This window comes from Phoca vitulina, unplaced genomic scaffold (assembly GCF_004348235.1).
Source record: "Phoca vitulina isolate PV1807 unplaced genomic scaffold, GSC_HSeal_1.0 scaffold70, whole genome shotgun sequence".
Taxonomy (NCBI): Eukaryota; Metazoa; Chordata; class Mammalia; order Carnivora; family Phocidae; genus Phoca; species Phoca vitulina.
The window spans coordinates 3,350,340-3,367,828 of NW_022589773.1; the positions used below are offsets into that span (position 1 = coordinate 3,350,340).

Consider the following 17,489-nt stretch of genomic DNA (forward strand, 5'->3'; position numbering starts at 1 on the left):
TGTTGAGCGTCTGCCCTCGGCTCAGGTCATGATCTCAGGGTCCTTGGATCGAGCCCCGCTTCGGGCTCCCTGCTCAGCGGGGAGCCTGCTTCTCCCTCTCCCTCTACCTGCCGCTCCCCCTGCTCGTGCTCTCTCTTGCTCTCTGTCAAATAAATACATAAAATCTTAAAAAAAAAAAAAAAAAGGTTTAAATGGCAATTTTTATATTATATATATATAGCCATAATTTTAAAAGTAAATTTTTTAAAATCAAAATATGAACCAAAAATATGAATATAAATCAATATGTTAAGAATTGGGAAAAGTGGGGCGCCTGGGTGGCTCAGTCATTAAGCATCTGCCTTCGGCTCAGGTCATGATCCCAGGGTCCTGGGATCGAGCCCCGCATCAGGCTCCCTGCTCTGCGGGAAGCCTGCTTCTCCCTCTCCCACTCCCCCTGCTTGTGTTCCCTCTCTGGCTGTCTTTCTCTCTGTCAAATAAACAAAACCTTAAAAAAAAAAAAAAAAGAATTGGGAAAAGTAAGTTTCAAAGGAAAACACAAATTAAAATTGATGAGATGGAATTAACAAATGAAAAAGACATTCTCTATAGGCAAAGAAAAAAACCCAGAACTCTAGAGTCGTAGGAAGCCTCAAAGATCACTTGGGAGTCAAATTCTCTTACTTTGTAATTAGGAGAGAAGCTCATCAAGGAGGTTTGCTGTCTTGCATTATCCATCATCACTTCTACCTACATGCAACTAGAAACTGTGCCTACAATAAATTAAAAAATCTGGAAAATTCTTGTCAAAAGTAGTATCCTTTTCAATTCATTAAACTCATATGTAGGCAGTGTTCACATTTTTATTACCATTATTCTAGCATAAATCCTTCATAAACCTTATTACTTTTATTCCCCATGTTACCCATACCCTTATAATCTTCATAATCTTAAATCATTTTCCCCCTAAGGTAACATGTAAGGCAAGGAATGCAAGTGCTAGGTACCTCTCCTTAGGATGGTTCATCCTCAGCATGAACAGATAAGAAATGAATAGAAATTAAGAAGGGAAGCTAAAATGCTTATTTTAGCTTAAGAGCTCAGTATCAGTTGAGCTTTTCACATTATGCCCTCACTATTTGTCTAATATGTAAACCCCCCAATATTAGATTTGAACATTTGTGTGGATATGTACTCCCAAATTTTTTGGTTTTTAGATAGTGTAATTTCAGATTACTAACACTATAGTTCCCCTGTATCAGCACCTGACTAAAACCCTTAAGAAACCTCAACTTTCTGTGAATAACCTTTATTGGGCTTTAAAAAAAAAAAAATTCAAGAAGGCCTTTACTGGAGCCCAAAAATCTGAAGCAAAAACAGACTAGTGATTGTCACTACCACTTCCCTTCCTTATCAAAGTTTGGTAGGAATCAGCTGATTTATACCAGAAGTCTTCAAAATGTGGTCCACGGTCCCCTCGGGTCCTGACACCTTTTTAGGGGGTCCACAAGGTCAAAACTATTTTCATAATAACACTAAAATATCATTAACCCTTTTAACTGTATTAACATTTATACTAATAGTACAAAAAGCAATGATGTGTAATATTTCTGGCATCTTGGAACAACTTACGGTACTGGCACCAAACTGCACTATTAGTCATTATATTTTTCACCATGAAGTAACAGTGGCTATTAAGAAAAAAAAGAAAAACAACAACAACCTTTTTTCACTTAAGAATGTCCTTCAAGGGGCATCTGGGTGGCTCAGTTAAGCATCTGCCTTCGACTCAGGTCATGATCCCAGGGATCCTGGGATGGAGTCCCACATCAGGCTCCCTGCTTGGCGGGGAGTCTGCTTCTCCCTCTCCCTCTACCCCTCCCCTGCTTGTGTGCTCTCTCTCTCTCTCTCTCTCGCTTGCTCTCTCTCTCAAATAAATAAAATCTTTCAAAAAAATAGTAAAGATTATTTTATTAAATCTCAGCCCTTGAATATACATCTTTTTAAATATACTATGTGACAATATTAAGTACACATGAAGAATTTCTGGCCACATACTGAATTATAATAGCCGACGTCTGTCTCAAGGTAAAGTACTTGTATGACTGAACTGAGGGCTTACACTAGCCTCTTTTTTTCATGAAACACCATTTTTGGGGTGCCTGGGTGGCTCAGTCGTTAGGCATCTGCCTTTGGCTAGGATCATGATCCCAGGGTCTTGGGATCAAGCCCCGCATCGGGCTCCCTGCTCAGTGGGAAGCCTGCTTCTCCCTCTGCCACTCGCCCTGCTTGTGTTCCTGCTCTTGCTATCTCTCTGTCAAATAAATAAATAAAATCTTAAAAAAAAAAAAAAAAAATTTACTTGAAAGAATGACTACGGTTATTCAGACTTACATATTTTGGCAGAGGTTCTCTCAGAGATGAACAAAATCTGCTTGTCACTTCTAGGAAACAACTGGCAGTCACATTTCTTGCCAATGATAAAATTTGAGCTTTCAAGCAAAAATCAGATTTCTGGAAAACTCATATCCACCATCAATCAGGTCATGACCTGGACAGCTTCCCAATAATTTGTTTCTGACAGGATAAGTGGTGATATGAACAAATGTGATTTTTTAGTAACATACGAAATGTGTCAACATTTGGAAGATCTGCATAACTGAACCAATACTTAAAAAGGACCACGGCATGATGTTACAAATTCAGGCATAGTTATGTAAGATCCATTCAAAGTTCAGACCAAGGGATTTTAATAGAACATTATGAAAAAAGTCCATTGATATGATCTCAGATTCCACATTGCAAATAACTAAAAAACTAACACATGTTGAGCTGTGATGTAATACCAAACAAGAAAATCCATTACTATCTGAAAAGACTATTAAAATGCCTCCCTCCCTTTTCCAGCCATTAGCTATGTAAGGCTGGATTTCTCCTTCTATATACTTCAAACCAAAAAACATATTGCCAACAGACTGACTAAATGCAGGAGTAGATAGAAGAATCCAGATGTTTCTATTAAACCAGACATTAGAGAAAAATGTAAACCAAAACCACTCTTCTCATTGCCTTATTCGTTTTGAAAAATACTTATTTTTCAATAAAAAAGCTTATATTAACATATTACTGTCATATTTCAGGGAATTAATAAAATTTATATATATCTTTTTAATTTATAATACAGTAACTACAGACATAATCCACAAAAGCTCTTTGGGGTGCTCAATAATTCTTAAGAATTTAAAAGGGTCCTGAAACCAAAAGTTTGAAAACAACAGATTTAAAGAACTGAGTATTAATATCAGATCCCTGCAAATGAAGAACAGTAAGTACATAAAATCATTAATTAAAAAAAACTTTCCGAGAAAAATTACATGAAAGCTGAAAAGGAATACAATGTCAAATCAAAACTAACCTCACTCACTAACACCAATAAAGAAGAAAACAAAAGAATGCATAGATGAAAGTGATTTTGTATGTCCTGGAAACATCATACAATATCTTGATCAGATAAACTCATATATACCTATTAATAGTTTGATAGATATTTTTGATAGCAGGACATGACAGTCAAAGAAACACGCAATCACAAACTCAAAAACAGGTGATTAAAATAGCAGTCACCACCACCATGAGGGAGACAATCCAAGGTTCTGTCAGAAGGGACAAACAAGGATACTTCAGCACCTCTCCAGCAGCATCACAGGGCACCCAGCTCAGGGTCTAGCTGTTCTATTTAAAACTAAATTACATGCTTCCAAGGCAGGATAGTGAAACTAAGCTCTCATTTAGCCCCAAAGGAGCAAATGGGTCACAGTGGAATTATTCTACAGTAATAATGCTCCATCAGGCTAAAGTCCTTCTTCAGCTTACTAGATCCCTTGGAAAAGTGAGGAAAAGCAGTAGCAGTAATATTTACATGCCAGGCACTGTGGACTAAGAACTTTATGTGTATTAACTCATTTAATATTCAAGATCTTAAGGGTATAACCGTTATTACCCCCATTTTTGGAATTGAGAAAACTGAAGCATAAAGAGGATAAATAACTTTCCTCAAGCAAAGCCAGGATTAGAACCCAGCCAGGCTGGCTATGAAGCCCAACTCCCTAGCCACTACATTATAGTACAGAGGCACAGTAACCAAGAATAAAATATAAAATTTAAAGTCCCATGTCCACTCTAAACAACTTCTGTCATTCACATCAAGACCCACTGCCTAAGGGAGGCTCCCAACTTGGAGAGAGCCCTCTGACAGTTTCATCCATTACTACTCAAACACTATTCAACTTCCAGGTACTGAGCGACCTTAAGCAAGAGTACATTTTGGAAGGTGAATACTGTGGAGATTTATTGAAAACTCCAAAATGCAGAATCTAATACAAATTAGGTAATTTCAAAAGTCTTAGATCTCTTTTCCCTCTACTGTTGCGGATAAAAAACCATTATTATATAGGAGTCTAGCTAAACTGTTCCAAAGAGAATAATAATGCCTCAATTCAAGTCAACACGAAAAGCTTTATAAAAATTGCTTCCACAAAGCTTAAATTACATTAAAACACTTAAATGTTTTGCAGTGTTGGCTAATAACAAGAGGAACTCTAAATCTATCCCCTTCATTTCAGAGTTCGAAGTGAGACTGCAGTTCTAAGTAAGTGTAGAATAGAAGCAATTAATTCAAGGCATAGTTTTGAGGTCATTAAAAATGAATCTTTAACTTCATTGTAGAACCTCACTCAAACGAGGTGTAATGGGAAACTAAAGAAGTCATATTACAACAAGAAAATAAGGAGTAGATAAGACATGGCTATCTCACAGCAATTTCAGGACTAATGACAGCAATTATAGGAAATGCTTATAGATCTCCCAGGGTTTTGTTTGGTTCTGATTAGTATTTGGCACGTTTTGAAATAGGTACCATTTAAAGTGCCTTAAATAAACTACTACTTTTTTAGTCTACTGAACTGAAAACATTCCACCACACTATTATGAAAATAACTTTCTAGTTTTCTCAGGAAAAAAGACAATTTATAAGAAGAACTCAGAGGTTACTAAAGAAAGTGATAACTCGATTTACATAAAGATTACAACACAGACATAAAAGGTAAGTGAAAATGAGTGATCAAGAAGACTGTTCGTGTCCTTTCTCACTGCAAATTGTCATGCATTATAATTAAACACTGCTACAATTTTCAACACCTGAAGAAAAACAAAACACCCACAAGGAATTAACATTGCCAAAAAAAAAAAAAAAATCCGCTAAGTGTTACAATGCATTAGGTCATCAGCAGCGCTGGACCTTCAAGCACTGAACTGAGCAAGCTATATTAAAACAAGAAATGGCAAGCTGTATTAAAACAAGAAATGGCCTTTAAATTATCAACATTCACATCGATTATGCTAAGATGTATAAAAACTCCATTCTATAATGGGTAAATGCCCAGGAAACCAACCGATTCAAAACTGCACTGGTACTAGTAAGAGGCTTAACTGGTACAAGCGGGAAACAACAACCGTAGAGATAAGCATGCCCTGGCGCTGGGGTTACAGGAGTCCTTGAATACTAATTAAGAGCCCGCAGCTCAGGAAGGAAGGCTCTAAGGAAACTCTGCACTGTCATCTAGGGAGATCTGATTCAGGTTCAAATCAAATCCAAAAGGCGACAAGTTGTAAACAGAGAACACACTTCAGGCCAAACCACCCCCTGAAAAGAAGCAAATCTAGCCACCGCCGCTATCACACCACACCAACCCCACCGCAAAGCCAGGCACACCCAGGGGGTGGGTGCCGGGATGGGTGGGGAGGCGGGGCGCGCGCCCTCCCCCGACCCGCCGCCCCTCGGCTCTGCTCCGCGCTGCACCGCGGTGACCCGCGCTCCCAGCCCCAGAGAAAGGGCAGGGCACAGGGGCCGCCTCTGCCCGAAAACTGCGTCGAGGACCCTCTGCCGGGGATTGAGGCGGGGGCCACAGAGTGGCCGCGGGTGGGGGGAAGGTGGAGCGTTTTCCAGAAACCAGCCAAAGCCCCAAAACCATCAGGGGTTTCCCTCCAGCTCCGGTCCACTCCCCCCGAGAGACGCGTTACACAACCTGTCAGGTGAGGGGCGGTGGGGTCCCAGGACGCAGACCGCGGCGGGCCCAGGGTCGCTCCTTCCCGCTTCTCCCGCCACCGGGAAGCCGCGGCCGGGGGAGAGCGGAGAGGCAGCGGGCGGGCGGGAAAGCCGCAGCGGAGGGCCGGCTGGCCCGGACGGCGGCGGGGCGCTCACCGGCTCAGGACGGGGCGCTGGCAGGGACTGGGCAGAGCCGCAGCACCCGGCTTGGCGTCGGCAGCACCAGAGGCTGCTCTCTGGAAGAACGGCGGACTCCTCGCCGCCCGCCGCCCGGTGTTTTCATACAAACCCCGGTGGCAGGCGAGGCGAAGGCGGCAGAGGCGGCGGCGGAGGCGGCGGCGGCGGCGGCGGCGGCGGAACCTGCCCGCATCCCGGGCAACGTCAGCGCGGCGCCCCGCCCACAGCACGCCCGGGGCCAGCGGGCTAGCGCGCGCCGGGCAGCAGGGAGGGCGGAGCGCGCGTGCGCGCGGGCCGTGTGGGCACGCGCTGGGGGGAGGGCGGGGCACGCGCTAGGGGGAGGGCGGGGCACGCCCGGGCCTGAGCGAGGATGGGACTCGGGGAGCGCGCGTGGGCAAGGAGGGAGCGTACGCAGGAAGGAGGGCGGGGTGCGCGCGCCGGCGTTAGGTACTGTGGGGCGGGGAAGGCGCGGCCGAGGTCGGGGAAGGAGGATTGCACGCGCCGCGCGGGCCCTGTGCTTGCAGCGGGCCTCCAACCGAACCGAACCGGTTCGCGGGCGGCTCCCCACTCTGCGATTCACCTTCCTGTACGGTCCCAATTAGAGCCTCCCTCCTTTTCCCGGAGCTAAGCCGGCGCCCACCCCCACTACCATCAGTCACCCCCCCGCTTAGGAGGCTGTTAGCTGCACTGGAGGAGCGGTTCCTAATTCCTCCACGTGGCACCAGGGTCGCAGCAGTCCCTGGAGACCGCGGTAAAACTCAGCCTTTTCCTGACCTCAGGAGAGTCCATAAGAAGAAACTGGAAGACAAGCAGTTACCAGAGCTGGGCTCCCAGAACAAGGAAATTGCACCTTATGGCCAAACCTCAATAAATTAGATGCCTAGAGCTGCGGAGAAAAAAAATAGCATGCTGATTTATTTTTTGCTTTGTCGTAATGTGCCTACATATAGTCACGAAAATGGTAATGTTAAATTGGCCACTGAAGGCAAAGACTGTTTTTTTAATCAGAGCCTAAGTAATGTGTCAGAGAGATTGAATACCGATACACCCCCTTCTGTTTTGACTGCACATAAAGACACTATAATAGATTCTTAATAAATACTCGACATTTACTTTTTTCCAAGATCATGGATCATGTTTGCTGCTGTTTATACTACCTACTATGGAATGTGAAATTATTACAACCAGATAAATTGAGAGCTGTGAGATTTTTGTTTTGTTTTCTTATCATCATGTTTAAACGAAATTAAACAGATGTGAAGGCAGTTCACAGGGTAGTCTGGTGCACCACACATGCTTCTTGCACTTTGCCCTTGGCAGATATCTTGACTGAGATAAACAAGGGACTGCCATTTCATAAATGCCATAATTTCCCTCGCTGTGAGCACCAAAAGGTAGATTACAGTATTTTAAGTAATTTTAAAACAAGGACCATCCCAAAGCACCTAGTCTGAAAAGCGTATCTGACAACACCTAATTACCTAAGAATATTTAACATTTTACAGAAATTAAATACATGTAATACACATAAAGCTTTGAGAGTATCCTCCTTAATGAATCAACCTGCAATATATAAAGATACAGACATAAATGTGAATGTGTGTGTATATAGAATTTGAATTCCACTTTAGCAAAGCATTGTTAGTGTGATTTGACGGCCAGGACACAGACCTAGTAGATTAATCCACACAACTAGGGAAAAAGCAGAGCCACTCCCTGTCTGTCACTCTTTTCCACTATTTTATACAGTTCCCTCAACACACCTTGTTATGACATATAAAACTAAATATAAATAATTGTGTGATGTAGCTTGGAGTCTCATCATATAGTAATATTCATTTAACTCCAATTCCTCAAATCAGTCTAGCCAGTGCCTTGTAGGAATTCAATAAATGTTTGCTTTTTTTAACTCCAGAATAGTCAGACAAAGAAAGATGAACAGTGGAGCCCAGCTATCTCTTTCTCCTCTTTTGCTGGTTTCCCTGCCTCCATCCAACTCTTGATTTCGGCTCAGGTCATGATCTCTGGGTTGTTAGGGTGAGCCCCGCATCACACACTGCACTGGGCATGGCGCTTGCTTAAGATTCTCTCTCTCCCTCTCCTTCTGCTCCTCTCCCCACCACTCTCCCTCTCAAAAAAAAAAAAAAAAAAGTAACCATACAAAAATGCAACAACATTGTAACAAAACTATATAGCCGTAAGGTTTAGAACAGCCATGGCCCCTCTCAAAGGTCTAAGCCATTTCCATCTTGAACCATAAATATTAAGAGCACAATCTCGATCATGAAGTTTCTGAAACATACCAAATCCTCTGAAGTTCTAGGATTATTATAACTATTCAACATCACCTAATAACCATCAGTTTATTGAGCACCTCATGTGCCAGACCAACCCTGAAATCTTCTGAGAAGGTAAGCAAATGATAGCACTCAACAAAATACCTAATAGCTGCCCTGTGTGAAATTGGAAGGCTTGATATATCCATAGATGATAGACAAAGAAGATGTGGTATAAAGAAGATGTGAGGGGCAGGGCACCTGGGTGGTTCAGTCGGTTAAGTGTCTGCCTTCGGCTCAGGTCATGATCCCAGGGTCCTGGGATTGAGCCCCACATTGGCTCTCTGCTCAGCGGGAAGCCTGCTTCTCCCTCTCCCTCTGCTCCCCCTGCTTGTACACTCTGTCTCTCTCTCTTTGTCAAATAAAAAGTAATAATAATAAAATAAATATATTTTTAAAAAAAAGAAGATGTGAGGGGCACCTGGGTGGCTCAGTTGGTTAAGCATCTGACTCTTGGTTGTGGCTCATGTCACGATCTCAGTGTTGTGGGGTGGGACTGAGCCCTGCGTTGGGCTCCACGCTCAGTGTGGAGTCTGCTTAAGATTCTCTCTCCTCCCTCTGCCCCCTTCTCTCTCTCTCTAAAATAAATAAATAAACCTTAAAAAAGTGTGATAGATAGATGATGGAATATTATTCAGCCATTAAAAAAATAAATTAAATCTTGCTACTTAAAACAACATGGATGGGCCTAGGGGGTATTATGCTAAGACAAATACCATATGATATCACTTATATGTGGAATCTAAAAAACAAAACAAATGAACAAACAACAATAATTTTTAAAAAGATTCTTAAATACAGAGAAGAAACTGGTGGTTGCCCGAGGGAAGGTAGGTGGGTGGAGGGGGATGAGCAAAATAGGTGAAGGATATTATGAGGTACAAACTTCCAGTTACAAAATAAATAAGTCACAGGGATGAAAAATACAACATACAGAACATAGTCAATAATACTGTAATAACTTTATATGGGGACAGATGGTAACTACACTTATCATGATTGCCAAATCACCATGTTGTACACCTGAAACTAAAATAACACTTATGTAAACTATACCTCAACATACATACATATATAAATATCCACATCTGTAAGCCACTACACCCTCACTTTCTTTATTTGTGAAATGGAACTTATATATTCTTGCCAAATTCAAAGTCTTTATTTTTCTTTAAGATTTATTTATTTATTTGAGAGAGAGAGTGAGTGACAGAGAAGGAGCATGGGGGAGAGACAGAGGGAGAGGGAGAAGCAGAGTCTCTGATGAGCAGGGATCTCGACTCTGGGCTTGATCCCCAAACTCTGGGATCATGACCTGAGCTGAAGTAGACACTTAAACAACTGAGTCACTCAGGCACCCCGCCAAATTAAAATTTTTAGATATGCCATACCCTTTAGCCTAATTACAGGAATTTATCCTAAGGAAATAACCAGGAAAAGGTATAGGGATTTAGCTATAAGGATGTTTATCCCAGAGTGGTATTATAAACCAACTTAAATGCTCAACAGAAGGCACCAGATTAAACAAATTATTGTATATCCATGCATTAGATCACTAGGAAGCCATTAAAAATGATGTGGTAGAGGAGTGACTGGGTGGCACAGTTGGTTAAGGGACCAACTCTTGGTTTTGGCTCAGGTTGTGATCTCAGGGTCGCTGAGATCAAGCCCCGTATAGGGCTCCACACTCAGCATGGAGTTGGCTTGAGATTCTCTCTCCCTCTCCCTCTGGCCCTCCCACTATGTGCTCTCTCTTTCTCCCTCTCAAATAAATAAACAAATAAACAAATAAATCTTAAAAAAAAAAAAAAAGATGATGTAGTAGAGCAGGAGTTCTCCGCCTTGATGCAACCTAGTTCAATTCATGAACATATATGGATTTACCTTGAGTTTGAAGTAGGCCCCTCTGAGTGTTGAGTTGCTGAGAATTAAAGAATTTTTGAGGGGTGCCTGGGTGGCTCAGTTGGTTAAGTGTCTGCCTTCCAGCTCAGGTCATGATCTCAGGGTCCTGGGATCAGGCCCCACATCGGGCTCCCTGCTCAGTGGAGAGTCTGCTTCTCCCTCTCCCTCTGCCTGCTGCTCTCCTTGCTTTTGCTTTTTCTCTCTCTCTGTCTCTGTCAAATAAATAAATAAAATCTTTTTTTTTTAATTTCTAGATATGAAGGAGAAGCCAGATTACAATCCAGAAGCATTTCTACATAAGCATTTCTGGTAAATTTCCTGAACAGATCTCATTTAAAAAGGAGCTGAATTGAATAGATCATATGAGGCCATAAAAAAAACCTCAATAAATTTGAGAAGATTGACTCTTTGAAGAAGAGGCAGTTGCAGCTACAGTGGATCTCTGGGCATCTGGCTCCTGCTCCTGACTCCCCACTAGGAAGGTACCCATGGAACCAGAGGTGGTGATTCACTAAATTAGAATTACTCAAACTAGCTGCAGCATAAAATCTCTGGAGAAGGTATGTGCTGACTTGCTCAGAGGCACAAAGAAAAAGAAACTCGAAGTGGGAGGACCAGTTCAGATACCGACAAAGACTCAGAATCACTACAAGAAAAACTCCTTGTGGTGAAGGTTTGAAGACTTGGGATGGTTTTCAGATAAGGATCCACAAGCAACTCATTGATTTGCACAATGATATAAAACTAGAAATAAATCAAGAAAAAAGTGGTTAAAAATACAAGCACATAGAGACTAAAAAACATGATAGTAAACAACCAATGGATCAACAACTCAAAGAAGAAATTTTAAAAGTACATGGAGACAAGTGAAAATGAAAACACAACAGTCCAAAATCTTTAGGACACAGCAAAAGCAGTTCTAAGAGGGAAGTATATAGTGATACAGGCCTATGTCAAAAAAAACAAGAAAAAACTCAAATAAACAATCTAACCTTACACCTAAGGGAACTAGAAAAAGAGAACAAAGCCCAAGGTGAGTAGAAGAGAGGAAATAATGAAGATCAGAGCAGAAATAAATATCATAGAGACTGAAAAAACAATAGAGAAAATCAATGAAACCAAGAGCTGATCTTTGAAAAGATAAACAAAATTGACAAACCCTTAGCCAGACTCATTAAGGCAAAAACAAAAAGGACCCAAATAAATATAATCAGAAACAAGAGAGGAGAAGTAGCAACTAACCCCACAGAAATACAAAGGATTATAAGAAAATACCTTAGGGCTCCTGGGTGGCTCAGTTGGTTAGGCGACTGCCTTCAGCTCAGGTCATGATCCTGGAGTCCCAGGACCGAGTCCCGCATCGGGCTTCCTGCTTGGCGGGGAGTCTGCTTCTCCCTCTGACCCTCCCCCATCTTGTGCTCTCTCTCCCTCTCAAATAAATAAATAAAATCTTTTAAAAAAAAAATAGAAAATACCTTAAAAAATTATATGCCAACAAACCAGACAACCTAGAAGAGATGGACAAATTCCTACACACATATAACCTCCCAAAATTGAATCAGGTAAAAATAAGAAATCTGAACAGACCAATTATAAGTAACAGAATTGAATCAGTGATCAAAAAACTACCAAAAAATGAAACTCCAGGACCAGATGAATTGTCAGTGGAATTCTACCAGACATTTAAATAAGAGTTAATACCTATTCTTCTCAAACTATTCCAAAAAATAGAAGAGGAAGGAAAGCTTCCAAATACATTCTATGAGGTCAGCACTACCCTGATATGAAAATCAAAGACACCACAAAAAAAGAAAACTACAGGCCAATATCCCTGATGAACATAAATGCAAAAATCCTCAACAAAATATTAGCAAACCACATACAACGATACATTAAAAAGACCATTCCCCATGATCAGGTGGAATTTATTCTCATTCTAAAGGAATAGTTCAATATTCATAAATCAGTCAACGTAATACACCACATTAACAAAACAAAGGATAAAAATCACTTGATCATCTCAATAGATGTAAAAAAGCATTTGACAAGATTTAACAACATCCATTCATGATAAAACTCTCAAAATGGAGTTAAAAGGAACATACCTCAACATAATAAAGGCCATCTATGAAAAACCCACAGCTAACATCATCCTCAATGGTGAAAAACTGAGAGCTTCCCCTCTAAGGTCAGGAATAAGAGAAAGATGTCCACTCTTGCCACTTTTATTCAACATAGTACTAGGAGTCTTAGCCACAGCAATCAGACAAGAAAAAGAAATGAGGCATCCACTTTGGTAAAGAAGAAGTTAAACTGTCATTATATGCAGACAACATAATACTATACACAGAAAATTCAAAAGATTCCACTAAAAAAAACCACTGGAAGTAATAAATGAATTTAGTAAAGTGGTTAATACCTAGAAATTGGTAGTGTTTCTTTTTTTTTTTTTTAAGATTTTATTTATTTATTTGAGAGAGAGAGAAAGCATGAGCGAGGTGGAGAGGCAGATGGAGAGGGAGAAGCAGACTCCCCAATGAGCAGGGAGCCCAACATGGGGCTGGATCCCAGGACCCCAGGATCATGACCTGAGCCAAAGGCAGATGCTTAATCAACTGAGCCACCCAGGCGCCCCTCAGTAGTGTTTCTACACATTAACAACAAATTCTCAGAGAAAGAAATTTTAAAAACAACACCATTTGTAATTGCATCTAAAAGAATAAAATACCTAGGAATAAACTTAGTCAAGGAGGTGAAAGACCTGTACCCTGAAAACAATAAAACACTGATGAAAGAAATAGAAGATGACACAGACAAATGGAAAGATATTCCATGCTTATGGATTCAAAGAATTAATATTGTCAAAATTCCCATATTACCCAGAACAACGTACAGATTCAATGCAATTCTTATCAAGATACCAATAGCATTTTTCACAAAACTAGAACAAATAATACTAAAATTTATATGGAACCACAAAAGACCTCAAATAACCAAAGCAATCCTGAGAAAGAAAAACAAAGCCGGAGGTATCACAATACCAGATTTCAAGATATATAAGAAAGCTATAGCAATCAAAGCAGTATGGTACAGGCACAAAAATAGACACATAGATCAGTGGAACAGGATAGAGACCACAGAAGTAAACTCACAATTATAGTCAGTTAATCTACAACAAAGGAGGCAAGAATATACTATGGGGAAAAGACAGTCTTTTCAATAAATGGTGCTGGGGAAACTGGACCATTTCCTTACGCCATCCACAAAAATAAACTCAAAATGGATTAAAGACCTAAATGTGAAATGTGAAACCATGAAATTCCTAGAAAAGAACACAGCAGTAATTTCTCTGACATCAGACATACCCACATTTTTCTAGATATGTCTCCTAAGGCAAGGAAAATAAAAGCAAAAATAAACTATTGGGACTACATCAAAATAAAAAGCTTCTGCAAAGCAAAGGAACCCATTAACAAAACTAAAGATAATCTACTGAATGGGAGAAGATATTTGCAAATGATACATCCAATAAGAGGTTGATATCCAAAATATATAAAGAACTACACAGCTCGGGGCCCCTGGGTGGCTCAGGCAGTTAAGCCCCTGACTCTTGGTTTCGGCTCAGGTTGTGATCTCACTGTGGGGGGATAGAGTTCAGTGTCTGGCTCCGTGCTCAGTGGGGAGCCTGCTTCAGATTCTCTCTCCCTCTCCTTCCTGCTCTTGCACTTGCTCTCTCTCTCAGTTAAATAAATAAATAAAATCCTAACAAAAAAAAAAGAAAGAAAAAACTATACAGCTCAACATCAAAAAAAAAAAAAAAATCCAATTAAAAAATGGACAGAGAGGGGCATCTGGGTGGCTCAGTCCTTAAGCATCTGCCTTCGACTCAGGTCATGATCCCAGAGTCCTGGGATCGAGCCCCGCATCAGGTTCCCTGCTCTGCAGGAAGCCTGCTTCTCCCACTCCCACTCCCCCTGCTTGTGTTCCCTCTCTTGCTGTCTCTCTCTCTGTCAAATAAATAAATAAAATCTTTTAAAAAAATAAATAAAAAATAATAAAAAATTTAAAATGGGCAGAGTACCTAAATACAAATTTTTCCAAAGAAGACAGATGGCCAACAGACACATGAAAAGATGCTCAACATCACTAATCTTCACGAAAATGCAGTGAGATATCACCATATATCAGTTAGAATGGCTAAAATCAAAATGACAAGAAATAACAAGTGTTGGCAAGGATTTGGAGAAAAAGAAACCTTCATGCACTGTTGGTGGGAATGTAAATTGGTACAATCACTGTGAAAACAGTGCAGCGGTCACTCATAAAACTAAAAATAGAAATACCGTTGGATCCAATAATTCCACTGTTGGGTATTTACCCAAAGAAAACAAAAACACTAATTCAAAAAGATATATGCACCCCTGTGTTCATTGCAACATTATTTACAATAGCCAAGTTATGGAACCAACCTAAGTGTCCATCCATACACAAGTGGATAAGGAAAAGGTCACACACACACACACACACACACACACAGAGGAATATTAGCCATAAAAAAGGATGAGATGGTGCCATTTGAGACAACATGCATGCACCTAGAGGGTATTATGCTAAGTGAAATAAGTCAGACTGAGAAAGACAAATACCCTATGATCCCACTCATAAGTGGAATCTTAAAAAAGTGAATAAACAAACAAAAAGCAGAAATCAAAACTATAAATATGGAGAACAAATTGATGGTTGCCAGAGGGGAGGGGTGAGGTGGAATGGGCAAAATGGGTGAAGGGGAGAAGGTGATACAGGCTTCCGGTTATGGAATGAATAAGCCATGGGAATAAGTCATGGGACTGAAGCCAGCATAAGGAATACAGTCAATGATATTGTAATAGTGACGTAATGGGACAGATAGTAGCTCTGCTTGTGGTAAACATAGCATAATGTATAAACTTATCAAATCACTAAGTTGTATATCTGAAACTAACATTGTGTGTCAACTATACTAAAATTAAAACCATGAATAAATAAAAACGGATTTTAAAAATTTTAAATAGAAAATAAAAAGGACCAGAATCTCCGTCTCTAGCAACATATTGTGATTACTCCTTCTACCAAAAAAATTCACATTTATATATAATTTTGTGTTTTTCCTTTTAGAGGGCTCCCCATAGTGTGTGAAAAAGAAAATTTTCTATCATTTTCAGGTCAGTTTCTCAATCCAACAATTAGGCAACTGTTTTGTTTTACTTTAAGTTTTTATTTAAATTCCAGTATAGTTAACATACAGCATAATATTAGTTTCAGGTGTACAATATAGTGATTTAACACGTCCATAAAACACCCAGGGCTCATCACAAGTGCACTCCTTAATCTCTTTGTTTTGTTTTTAATAACCAAAATAAAATAAACTTTTTAAACAAAAATCATAAACACTAGAAGTACTGTTTTTTCCTATTTAATAAAATTGTTCAGCATTTCCAAAAGACTTCCTAATTAATAATTAACTGATTTGAAACATTAAAGGAATTGTTCATATTAGCTGTCCAGAGTTTCCCCGGTGTAATCTGAAACCAGACCCCTCACACCACTCCCCTTCCCCACAAGGTGGAGGTCACCAAAACACCAAAGAAAGAGACAATCACTCCAGATTGGTAGGTGGTAGGCTTAATAAGCAAGAGAATTTACATATGAGGTTTGTCTTGAGTAGCCATGAGATGAGTTCTCTGCAGTTATCCAACAATTCTTAAAAGTTTCTGTAGAGGCCTTAACTGGGTTCAGTCACAGATACCATCCAGACAGTCTCAACACCAAGTGTCTCAAGGCTATGTCCTTGGGGTAGCCTCTGGGAGTAGAGAATGTATATTCCAAAGACTGGGAAGGGGGTTAAGGAGGCTGTGATATCAGGGGTCCAGCTCACAGGGGTCATGTCCTCTCAATAATATCCCCCAACACTAACCGTTAATGAGACTGAAACTTAGAGTCAAAACTAAATTCACTTTCACACTTAAGAAACTTCCCAATGTTTAATATATCACTAAGTGAGAAAAGCAAGTTGATGAACTGAATAGATTATATGAGCTCATTTATATTTTTTAAAAATCAGTACTATAGAAAATACTATGCATTTCCAATTTCATAAACAAAGTTATGTAAAGAAAAATGCAATTCTATTTTCTAAGAAGGAGACTATTCTATTTATTAGAATTACTTGGGGACAGGTTGAGGTAGGTGCTGCTACTTTATATATTTTGCACTGTTTAAACATTTTTAAAGTAAGCATGCGATGTAACAAAAAATAAAATAAAATTGAAAACAAAAAAATAAAAGAGAGTCTCCAAAATTATATAGGTTTCAGATCCCACTAATCCTAGATCCTCCTCTGTTTATTTACTGATACATTTCACTTGTATGTTTGCATAGCTGCTTGTCTGGGTCTTAAGGAATGTAGCTTTCATTAGGTTATTAAAGAAGTCCTAATTCAAAAGGATTAAGAACATGGTTTAAAAGGAATACACTTACGGACATAATATATTCATGATATATTGTTATGTAAACTAGCAGATTACATGCAACATGATTTCATTTTTATAAAAACGTGTCTATATACATAATAACAAGACTGGAAGAATATACATTAAAGTTCTAACAACAGTTATCACTTGATAATGGGATTACAAATCATTTCAAATTTATTCTTTTTATTTCTCAATGTTTATTAAATTTTCTACAATAAATTATAATATTTTAACAAAAAAAACTGGAATGTTACATAATTTAACCGGTGTCATGACTAACTTTGAAGTTTGTGAGTAGATTAAAAGGTAGAGCATATGTCAAACCAGGCAGTAAATCATAAGGCACTTCAAATACTAGTTATTGTTTTTCAAGCTTTAAAGCGGCACAGAACACAATAGATTGCATTAGCCTGAAACCAAAGGTGAGCATTGGAAAGTCTCATTTGTATCTTAATCTCTTCTGTCACAATGAACCTTGTG

The 17,489-nt window shown here is 39.8% G+C and overlaps 1 protein-coding gene across 2 annotated transcripts in view; it reads right to left on the reverse strand.

The window, feature by feature from the left end:
- Positions 1 to 6,410, reverse strand: part of AGTPBP1 (ATP/GTP binding protein 1) — a 169,482-nt gene extending 163,072 nt beyond the window's left edge. For both annotated transcript variants that reach the window (XM_032392979.1, XM_032392980.1), the window contains exon 1: positions 6,239 to 6,410. The gene's annotated coding sequence lies outside the window, so the exon portion shown is untranslated. The remainder of the gene's footprint in view (positions 1 to 6,238) is intronic.
- Positions 6,411 to 17,489: the final 11,079 nt, after the last annotated feature.